General features: G+C 32.3%; 1 pseudogene; it reads left to right on the top strand.

Moving 5' to 3' along the window:
• The first annotated feature begins 3,634 nt into the window (after positions 1-3,634).
• Positions 3,635-6,845, top strand: LOC107786608 (3-ketoacyl-CoA synthase 6-like; annotated as a pseudogene).
• Positions 6,846-10,501: the final 3,656 nt, after the last annotated feature.

The following is a 10,501-nucleotide window of genomic DNA, read 5'->3' as shown; positions in this document are numbered from 1 at the left end:
ATTTTACTGATAACTAAATGGATCCAAATTAAAATAATCAAATCACAGAAATCAGTAGTTAATCTAAAAGATTTAGACAAAATAAATGCTAAAGACAAAAACCGCCATAGGCGACCCCAAGTGTTTTGCTTGTTTTCTTGTTATCAGGTGCATTCTAAGGATAATTATTTGTTCTTCGCTTTGTTTGGCGATAATAGAAGTTGCTGCTCTATTAAACTTAATTTGCACATTATAGGTATGTACGTTGTCTTTTTAATTATTTGTTCTTCGCTTTGTTATAATATATGGATGCTCTATTATCGATTCACTAAGCTTTGCGAGAAGTAGTGTTAGTCTTGTATTATCGCTTCGGTTTTTGATGGATTTGCTTGTTGATGCTTCTTCCTTTTATCTTTCCTGAATCGAAGATCTACCGAAAACAACCTTTCTATCTTCCTATAGGTAGGGGTAAGATCCGCGTATACACTACTATCCCCAAACTCCACTTGTAGGATTTTACTATTTTTTTGTTGTTGTTGTAAGCTTTGCAAGAAGCGCATAGTCTGGCTAATATTTACTAGTATTATATTTGTTTATATGCCAACTTCTCGATTGCATGCCTAGTTCCATGGAAATTATATATGCATATTGCACATGATACAGCCCAAGCCTTGGGTATGAAATCGTCTGCTATGTACGGGAAAAATCGGGGGTAATGTCTTACCCCGATTTTTCGATGAGAAAACAGAGGAAGGGCATGGATGCATGAGATTGTAATTGAGGTTAAAAACCCTTCGTATCGAGATTCAGGGAGAATGAACGATGTGCTTGTCATCGGATATGGTAAAGCGACGCACCTCGGACCAAGAATGAGTTCTAAGACCCCGGAAAATACGGTAAACGGTTACGCATGACGGATAGAAGGCCGTGATATTCGCACCCAACCGTATATCACGGTGCGGATCTCGCTCGATGTCGATTATGAGTCAGTAATTACTGGGAAGAGATGATTTTTACCTTTTTTTTAGACTTATACTAGGGATGAAACTCTCATATTACATAAAGGAAAAGTTTTTCTTTTGTAAGACACATTGTAACACACGAATCAAAGCAATAAAAATTTATTTTTTGTCTTTTAGCTATTGTTAAAGTTTTGCTCATTTGTTCTTTCTTCATTCACGGTCGGGTTTGAACCGAGGATCTGATCGAGGACAAGGTCATTTATCAGTCTAAATTCAGGCTTGATCATAGTATTGCAACTGATTTGAACGTTTATTTCACTTCTAACTCATTTATTTGAGGTAAACATTTATGTTATCCTTAAAACCATATACAAATTTAATTGTTATTCAATTTTGGGGTAAACATCTATATTATTCTCAGGAAGCATTTTATCTTTTAATGTAAAAGTTTTTTGCGCGCGCGAATCCAGAATTAGTCGGTCACAAGGTATCAAACATCAGGTAAAAAATAAAAAATAAAAATCGTACATAACAATTAACAAGAAAGGAGGTTAAACGTATCCATCTCCAGCTCATTTCATGCTGATTTGTTTTAATATAGTTGCCCTGCCCTCTTTCTTATCTATTCAATTAACTAAGGTCGAGGTGTAGCAGCCTCACGTCCATTTTGAATTAGGGACCCTTTGTATTATTGTTCAAAGGGACGTACAGAATATTAATACCGTCAATATAATTTCAGCTATATTTATAACTGTATGTCGGTAGTTAGCTAGCTTCACTTTTATTATTTTTTCTGGAATTAAGGTGAGTCTGATCGGGGGTGGATTCAGAACTTAAATTTCATGGGCTTAAATTCGTAATTCTATTATATCGCATTTAATATAATGGGCTCAAAATTAATTTTTTACACTTATTTAATTGAATTTTTAACACGTATGCAGAGTCTAAATCGAAGTTACTAAGTTCAGATGAGCCTACAACTTCTTCATTGGGTTAACTACTGAGTCTGACTTGTGAAATTTAAAAATAGCCAGATTTACAAATGGTAATTGAAAATAGCTAGAGTTTTAAAAGTAATCGAAATTTAGCCACTTTTCATGTAAAGATAAATCTGAACAAAAATATTGTTTAAAATTCGAAAAATATTCCGCATAATATGCTGAAATTCGAATTATTTACATGTTTATGTTGGAATTTCATAATGTGCTGGAGTTCCAACATAATATGCTGGAAGTTCATACACGGGTGCTCCAATCTCCAGTATATTATGCTGGAACGTTCTGTATTGCAGTAAAATAGTGGCTATTTTTCAATGACTTTTCAAACGTTGGCTATTTTTTAATTACCAGTCCGAAAGCTGGTTAGCCCGGACTATTTTAACAACTCAATGGGAAAGTTGGACCAAGCTGCTATTACCCTATAGTAGCCATTTGCATTAGTCAACGTGCCGTTGTTTATTAATAGTTGATTTTTTATTATGAGAAAAAAAGATGAGCTGTCGCCTGTAGTGTAAAATTCTTACGACCATTAATTAAAATGGCGCTTTTGTAAACACTTTGCGAAAGAGTTTTTGATTCTTTTTAAGAACATTTTTGCAAAAAAAAAACTTTTTCAGCCAAACGTCAAGAAAGAATTTTTTTTAGTTTCTTTCATGCCATAGTTGAAAATGCATGTTTTTTCTTTTTGTAAAACTTAAACATTTTTCAAAGAGTAATTTATTTCAAAATTTAAACCAAATGCCAAATTAGTGATCTTAAGAATAATTTTAGTATTTTGTATATATTTAATTTACGAAAAATAAAAAATATTGAGTGCGTCCCAACTCATAGAGCATGACTGTCATAACCTCACCTAGTTAGGGTAGGTGTTTGAGCAGTTCGAAATGAATGTGAAATTTTAGTTTGGATCTTCAATTTCGGATTAAATAACTGACAATCCAAATTCAATCTAAATAAGAATGGATCGGATTTTTTAAGTTCAATTTTGGATTAATCGATTTGGATATTTCGAATTTTTGATATTGAGCCTATAAGTTTAGATGCTTCTTCTTCTTGCAAAATAAATATCCAAGTAAAATATTCATATTAAATTGTCTAAAAAGTTCCTCATTCTTATTGTAATCATTCAAATAAAGTATTCAAGTAATGAAATTGTCAATGAAATACAACAAAGACATTAATAAGGCCGATAAGAAGTAGCAATAATAAAACTATGTCCAAATAAAAAGTATTCTGATAGTAACTTAGTAATTAGTATTAAATATATGAGATAATGTCTAATATGTGGGGTATTTAACTTATTACTATTGACATATGGATAATTGACTAAATATAAAGTATAAAAATTTCGAATTTATGGATATCCATAAATCTGAAGTACCAAATCCAATATCCAATTCGAAATCCAAACAATTTAAAAATTAAATCCGAAATTCAATTCATAATCCAAAAATCCAAACCAAAAATTCAAAAAAATCATATTTCGATTTGGATTTTGAGTTTGCCCAAATTATGTCCACTCCTACACCTAGTACTAGTGATCGAAAGCTAGGTTGGTACACACCTTATAATTTAGGTTGAGGAGGACACTTGCCATATGTAACACCTACATTTAATCACATTAAATCATAGCAACTACCTATATTGCTATCACTCATTTCTCCCCTCTTTAAATCTCCACTCTATTTCTTCACTAATCATTATGTACTCAAACTTATCCTCCACTTCCTTTCCCTTTGTCCCTTCCATTTTCCAAAAAATACCAAAATGCCTAAAACGTCATCACCAAACTATTCTCAATCAATGAAACTAAAATATGTCAAATTAGGGTACCAATACATAGTGAACCACATTATAACTTTCTTGCTTGTACCCTTTATACTTACCATTCTTATTCAAATTCTTCAGCTAAGTCCAAATGAACTCCTCAGTTTTTATAACTCTATTTCCTTCACTTCTCTTCCCTTCGTTTGTTCATTATTCCTCATCATTTATGTATCCACATATTACTTCATGTCACGTCCAAGAACTATATACTTAGTGGATTATGCATGTTTTCGCCCTCCTATTACGTGTCGAGTCCCCTTTGCTTCTTTTATGGAACATCAATACCTTATTCTACCCACCGAGCCTAAGAGTGTTCGCTTCCAAATGAAAATGCTTGAACGCTCTGGGCTCGGTGAAGAAACCGCTCTACTACCAGCCCTCCATTATATTCCACCAACACCAACTATGGTTTTGGCTAGAGAAGAAGCTGAAATTATTATTTTTTCCGTCATGGATTCGCTTTTGATAAAACGGGATTAAACCCTAAAGATATTGATATTCTTATTGTAAATTGTAGCCTCTTTTCGCCAACTCCTTCCCTTTCAGCTATGGTGATTAATAAGTACAAGCTTAGGAGTAATATAAAGAGTTTTAATTTATCTGGAATGGGATGCAGTGCAGGAGTCATATCCATTGATTTAGCTCGTGATCTTCTTCAACACTACCCTAATTCAAATGCTGTGGTCATTAGCACCGAGATTATCACCCCGAATAGCTATCTAGGTAAAGAGATCTCTTTTAAGAATTAAAATTTATTACAATAATACAACACTAACAGTTGAGAGAAAAGATCATATTATTTTGAACATGTTAAATTTAAATAATTTGATGGAAAGGTTATACAGTCAAATCTCCCTATAACAGTCTCATTTGTTCCGAATATTTTTGGATGTTATAGCGAATTGTTATTATAGTGAACATATATTATAACATAACATAAAAATTGGTTCCGGAAAAGCTTGGCTTTTATTGTGAAGTGTTGTTATATAGGGATGATTTTATAGAGAGGTCTGACTGTATACCTCTTATTGATAAACGCATTATATGGGATGTCATTGTATGTGACAGTTCCGCTGACTGTGATAACATACAAAGGCATTCGTCCATTGATGCCTTAGGGGAAATCATCTATGCCAGTGGAAAGAAAAAGAAATTTAACATTTTTCCAGTAACGAGGAGAAGGGAAATGAAAAGTGTGGATTAATTAATTGAATTTCGAGAAAGTAAAAGTGACCGCAAAAGAGGAAAATCGACCGCATTATAATTACCTTTGGAGAGGTTCGTTTAATATTCAAAAACTACTCGGTAACAATCGTACAAGTAGGGTTTAATATTGAGGTTAAACGTAAGCGTCCTGTAGTAGGAGGAATAGTGAAAATATTGATTATTGTAAGTTTTTTCATGATACATAAAAGTTGTTTCACCTTTTGTTAATTTAGGTAAGGAGAGATCAATGTTGCTACCTAATTGCTTGTTCAGAATGGGAGGAGCTGCCATTCTTTTATCTAACAGAAAATCAGATCAAAGGCGTGCAAAATACCGTCTAGTACATGTTGTAAGAACACACAAAGGAGCAGATGATAAATCTTTTAAATGTGTACAACAACAAGAAGATCCAGAAGGAAAAGTTGGTATAAATTTGTGTATAGATCTAATGCAAGTTGCAGGAGAAGCATTGAAGTCTAATATTACTACAATTGGACCCCTTGTTTTGCCTGCCTCAGAGCAACTTCTCTTTGTTCTGACACTCATTTGCCGAAAAATTTTCAAGAAAAATTCGAAACCATACATTCCGGACTTTAAACTAGCGTTTGAACATTTTTGCATACACGCCGGAGGAAGGTATTCTTCTTTACTTTTTAATTTTGACCATAAATTCGAATATAGAATCTTTATTTATTTTTAAATAAAATTTATATATTTAAAAATTAGGTGTAAAGTACTACTGGTTACAATAATTAAAGAATTAAAACATTTAAAAAGTCTTTAAAAATCATGGTTAAAAAAAAAACTCGTGTGACTTTCGAAATTCCGCAAAATAAATTGAGATGTAGTGAATATAATATACACATATTATAGTACTCTTTCTATTCAATTTTAATTGTCCACAATGAACTTTGTAATTCTTTGAAAAAATAATAAATGAAGTACATATTTTACCATTATACTTATAATATTAATAGCATTTTACAAAGTTTTAGCAAATGATTTAGGAATGAGTAGTTAATGATAAGGGTAAAATATACCAAAAAAAAAAAATTCTTGTTTTGCTAAAATAAAAAAGTAAAAGTGAAATATATTTTTAGTATAATAGACAAATAAAAGTGAACGAAAAAAAATACATGTATTAATTTAATATATAATACGTCCTAGCTATGTCAATTTCCTAATACGTGAACTAAGTAAATTCATGTACTTGGGATAAATATAATTTATTTATCTCAACAGGGCGGTGATAGATGAGTTGCAGAATAGTCTGCAGCTATCGGCGGAGCATGTGGAGGCGTCAAGGATGACGTTGTATCGATTCGGGAACACGTCATCGTCATCGCTATGGTATGAGATGAGTTACATTGAGGCGAAGGGGAGAATGAAGAAAGGTAACGATCATTATCATTTAAAAGTTTAAACTGTTAATATTAAAAAAAAGAAGAAGATGATTTCAATGACTTAATTATGTTATGTCTCGAATCAATAGGTGACAGAATTTGACAGATTGCATTTGGAAGTGGATTCAAGTGTAACAGTGCGGTTTGGAAATGTAATAGAACAATTAAGACCCCAGTAACTCATAATCCATGGGCTGATTGCATTGACAGATATCCTGTTGATATTCCAGATGTTGTTAAGCTCTAGTCTTTAAACTTTAATCAATGCATTAAGTTAATTAATTCCCTCTTTTCTTCCCTCAACCAAAAATGAAAAATTGGAGAAGGAGAAGAGTCTGTGGAATTGAGGAATTTTTAGTGTGTTTTCTTTGCATGCATGTCGTTTTTATTTTCATTAGTTTGTAAAATCATATGTTGCAAAGGAGAGTGTGTGTTTTTCATGAATGTGAAATAATGTTGTGGCAACGTAACTATGCTGGCAGTAACGCATGTAGTGTGTGAATAACGGGTTCAATTGAATTCAGTATTTTTGGAAGTAAATGCAAAGATAATCAGTTTCGGGGCCCTCATTAAAGTTATACCTACTTTATAAAAAAAATTATAAGTTTTCCCACTTTTCAAATAATTTTAGACATTATTTAGCTGAAGAAAAATTCGCGTCAAAACTTTTTGTACTAAAGTTGTGGCCTTGCCAAGTCCACAACTTCAAACATTTTTGGCTTAAAGAGTAACCTTGACAAGGCTAAACTTAGGACGTTTTAGGCCCGAAGTTGTGGCCTTGACAAGTTTGGCCTTGTCAAGGCCACAACTTCAAATTTTTTGCCCGCATGATGGGTTCAGACTTTTTTGGCTTGAAGTTTGGACCCAAATTAAATAATTTAAAAATTGGGGGTAGGTTAATTGGGGTGTGCAAAACTACAAATCTCATGAATTTTTTTACGTAATTTTTATGAGAAATATGAATTATAACTTAATATTCTTAAATATTTAATTATGAACTCAATCGTTATTGTATATTAACTTAAGGTTAAAGCTAAATAACTTATAAACTTCAAATCGTGATCCGTCTTGGACCAAGTTTCTTTTTGAGAAAATGATTCTATATCCACTCAAAATTTTAATAGCCTATGTTTTTTTCATTGACACAAAATGTCCCTCCAACCCAAACATATTACATCTAATAGACCCGAAATATCTATTTTGTATATTTTTGTATAGTGATAGTCTATTTAGTATATATTTTGTATAGTGACAGTTTATTTTGTATAGTGACAACTTATCGTATATAAATTATATAGTGACAGTCTATTTAGTCTATTTTTTTATAGTGACAATCTATTTAGTATATATTTTGTATAATGACAGTCTATTTTGTATAGTGACAGTCTATTGTATATAAATTGTATAGTGACAATCTATTTTGTATAATTTTTGCATAGTGACAATCTATTTTGTATATATTTTATAATATACCAATATTCAAATCTATTTTCACCGAAAGAAATAAATAAATATCCATGTAAATATATACTAATGGTGGGCTAAAAATTAAATTATTTAAAATTGTATACTAGATGTTTGTTCTAAACCAAACTACAATTGCTCCTTAATAATACATTATACACAAAAAGAAAGAGGTTACAAGGAAAACGATTTCTAGGATCCTTTCTGGCGGCAGAAATTAGTGTTTTAAAAGGAGTTTTCTGGGCGAGCCCTAGGGCGAAGCGCACCAAAAATGCCCCGAGGCGATGGTGTGGGGCGAAAGTCTCAAGAGGCGTACGTCTAGTAATTCGGAGCGTACGTCCGGGAGTTTGAGGCGCGTTTTGTTTAGTGAGGCGTAAGGTTCAGAGACTTTTTCAAATTAAAATAAAATTTGTTGAATAAGCCCTTCATATAATACACAAATTCTCAAAATTCAGCTTGGTAATTACTCAAAAGTTTTATAAAGGAACTGAAATGTATTAAATATAAAAGTGAAGACCTTTTTTTATTGATTGAAGCCCTAATTCATGATCTTTCCCAATTTCTTATCTTGTCCACTAGTCTGCTAATATCTCCCAAAAGCAACGAATATTCAATTATTTGTTTTTACAAATACAAAGAGAACTTCATTCTCCTTCATAGCAGGAAGTTCAAAGTTCAAATTGCAGGTTAGTCATCCTTTTTGTTCCTCCATGTAAAAAACTTTATTCTTTTCGACTCAAGTTACTTATACTTCTAAGTAGCGTATAATAGATTATTTTGACTAGTTTTTTGTGGGGATGGAACACATTTATATATATGTAATTTCACATATTTATAGTTTTCTTCAATTTTTATGTAATTTTACATATTTATAAATATTTACTCTAATTATATTATTTTATAAAATATTAAAAATAAATACCTATGGGGCTTACGCCTTGTTGAGGCATACGTAAAATGGTCCTCCTTACGCCCACGCCTTTTAAAACACTAGCAGAAACTAAGGAGAATAAAACCCTGCTCATCAAGATCATAAGCGTTACTTTAGCAGGTGAATTTTGAACCAAGTCAATTTTGTAAGGCAAGATGAAATTTTGTATAAAATAAGAATGGAAGTGACGGAATAAAGAAAATTTTGGCCTGAAAAGAAGTGATGAGAGTTTATATTATTGATTTTTATTACAATTTTATTTTTGGGTGAATGATTTGTTTCCAAGAAAGAAGAAGATACGATAGCAAAGTTTGGTAGAGTTGTAGTGAACGAGATAAATTGGAAGAAAAGGAAAGAATCCAAGAAAATTTTGTGACTTTGGTGACAAGGGAGGGCGGGGCGGCACAAATATATATGTTGGTTAATATAATTTACTTGTTTTTGGCTACAAGTTGTAATGTGTAATTATGAACTAGGCGGTTGTTTATAGTTTTTGCCGAGGGGCTAACTTTGTCAAAAATCGATATCCTTTCGCCATTAAACTCATTTTGTGTGAAGGTGGATCTAGGCCACAAGCACAAGTCTGAAGGCCCAACTTAAATTCTAATGCAGAGCAGTCCATTCATTAAGTTCACTATTCAAGGCACTATTTGATTTGCTTTTCCTGATATATGATAATGCTACAAGTATGAAATGTTAAAATTTGTTATAAAATAAAGACAGTAAAGTAAAGACAAGTATAGAGAGAAACTGATATATATTATTCTGACTTCAAACTTCTGTACATAATGAACTGAAAACTCCTCTATTTATAGAAGAAAGGAAGCAGCTGCGAGGCTTTTCAGGAAGCAGCCGCAAGGCTTTTCTTTAGCTGCTTGTAAGTTGTCTACATTAGCTGCTTGCAACCTGCCTGTTTAATAAGAAGTTATTGCAAATAATTTCATTAAGCTGCTTGCAACCTGCCTGCATTAGCTACTTGTAGATAAATTTTAACAGAGTACTAAATGGATAATCTTCTTCAGGAAGATTAGCTATAGCGGAGTAATAAATGGACATCCACAATATAATTAATTTCATAACACTCCCCCTTGGATGTTCATTAAAAGATAATGTGTCTCATTAAAACCTTACTAGGAAAAAACTCTATGAGAAAAAATCCTAGTGAAGGAAAAAAAGTACACATATTTAGTAATAAGCATTGCTAGCTGCCTCATTAAAAACCTTATAAGGAAAACCCTGTGGGAAAAAACCTTGTTAAGGAAAAAAGAGTACATCGTATATTTTACTCCCCCTGATGAAAACCTTGTTTCAAATATTTAAGTCTCTGCATTCCAATCTTGTACACCATCTTCTCAAAAGTTGAAGTTGGTAAAGATTTAGTGAATAAATCTACCGGATTGTCACTTGAGCGGATTTGTTGCACATCAATGTCACCATTTTTCTGAAGATCGTGTGTGTAGAATAATTTTGGTGAAATGTGCTTCGTTCTATCTCCGTTTATATATCCTCCCTTCAATTGGTCTATGCATGCAGCATTGTCTTCGTATAAAATTGTAGGTCTTTTATCACAGTCCAAACCACATTTCTCTCGAATAAAATGAATTATTGATCTCAACCATACGCATTCCCTACTTGCTTCATGAATAGCTATTATTTCAGCATGATTTGAAGAAGTAGCAACAATATATTTCTTTGTGGAGCGCCATGATATGATAGTACCTCCACATGTAA

The sequence above is a fragment of the Nicotiana tabacum genome, chromosome 24 (assembly GCF_000715075.1).
Source record: "Nicotiana tabacum cultivar K326 chromosome 24, ASM71507v2, whole genome shotgun sequence".
Lineage (NCBI taxonomy): Eukaryota > Viridiplantae > Streptophyta > Magnoliopsida > Solanales > Solanaceae > Nicotiana > Nicotiana tabacum.
The sequence above is the reverse complement of the archived record's forward strand: the minus strand, read 5'-3'. Positions and strand labels throughout refer to the sequence as shown.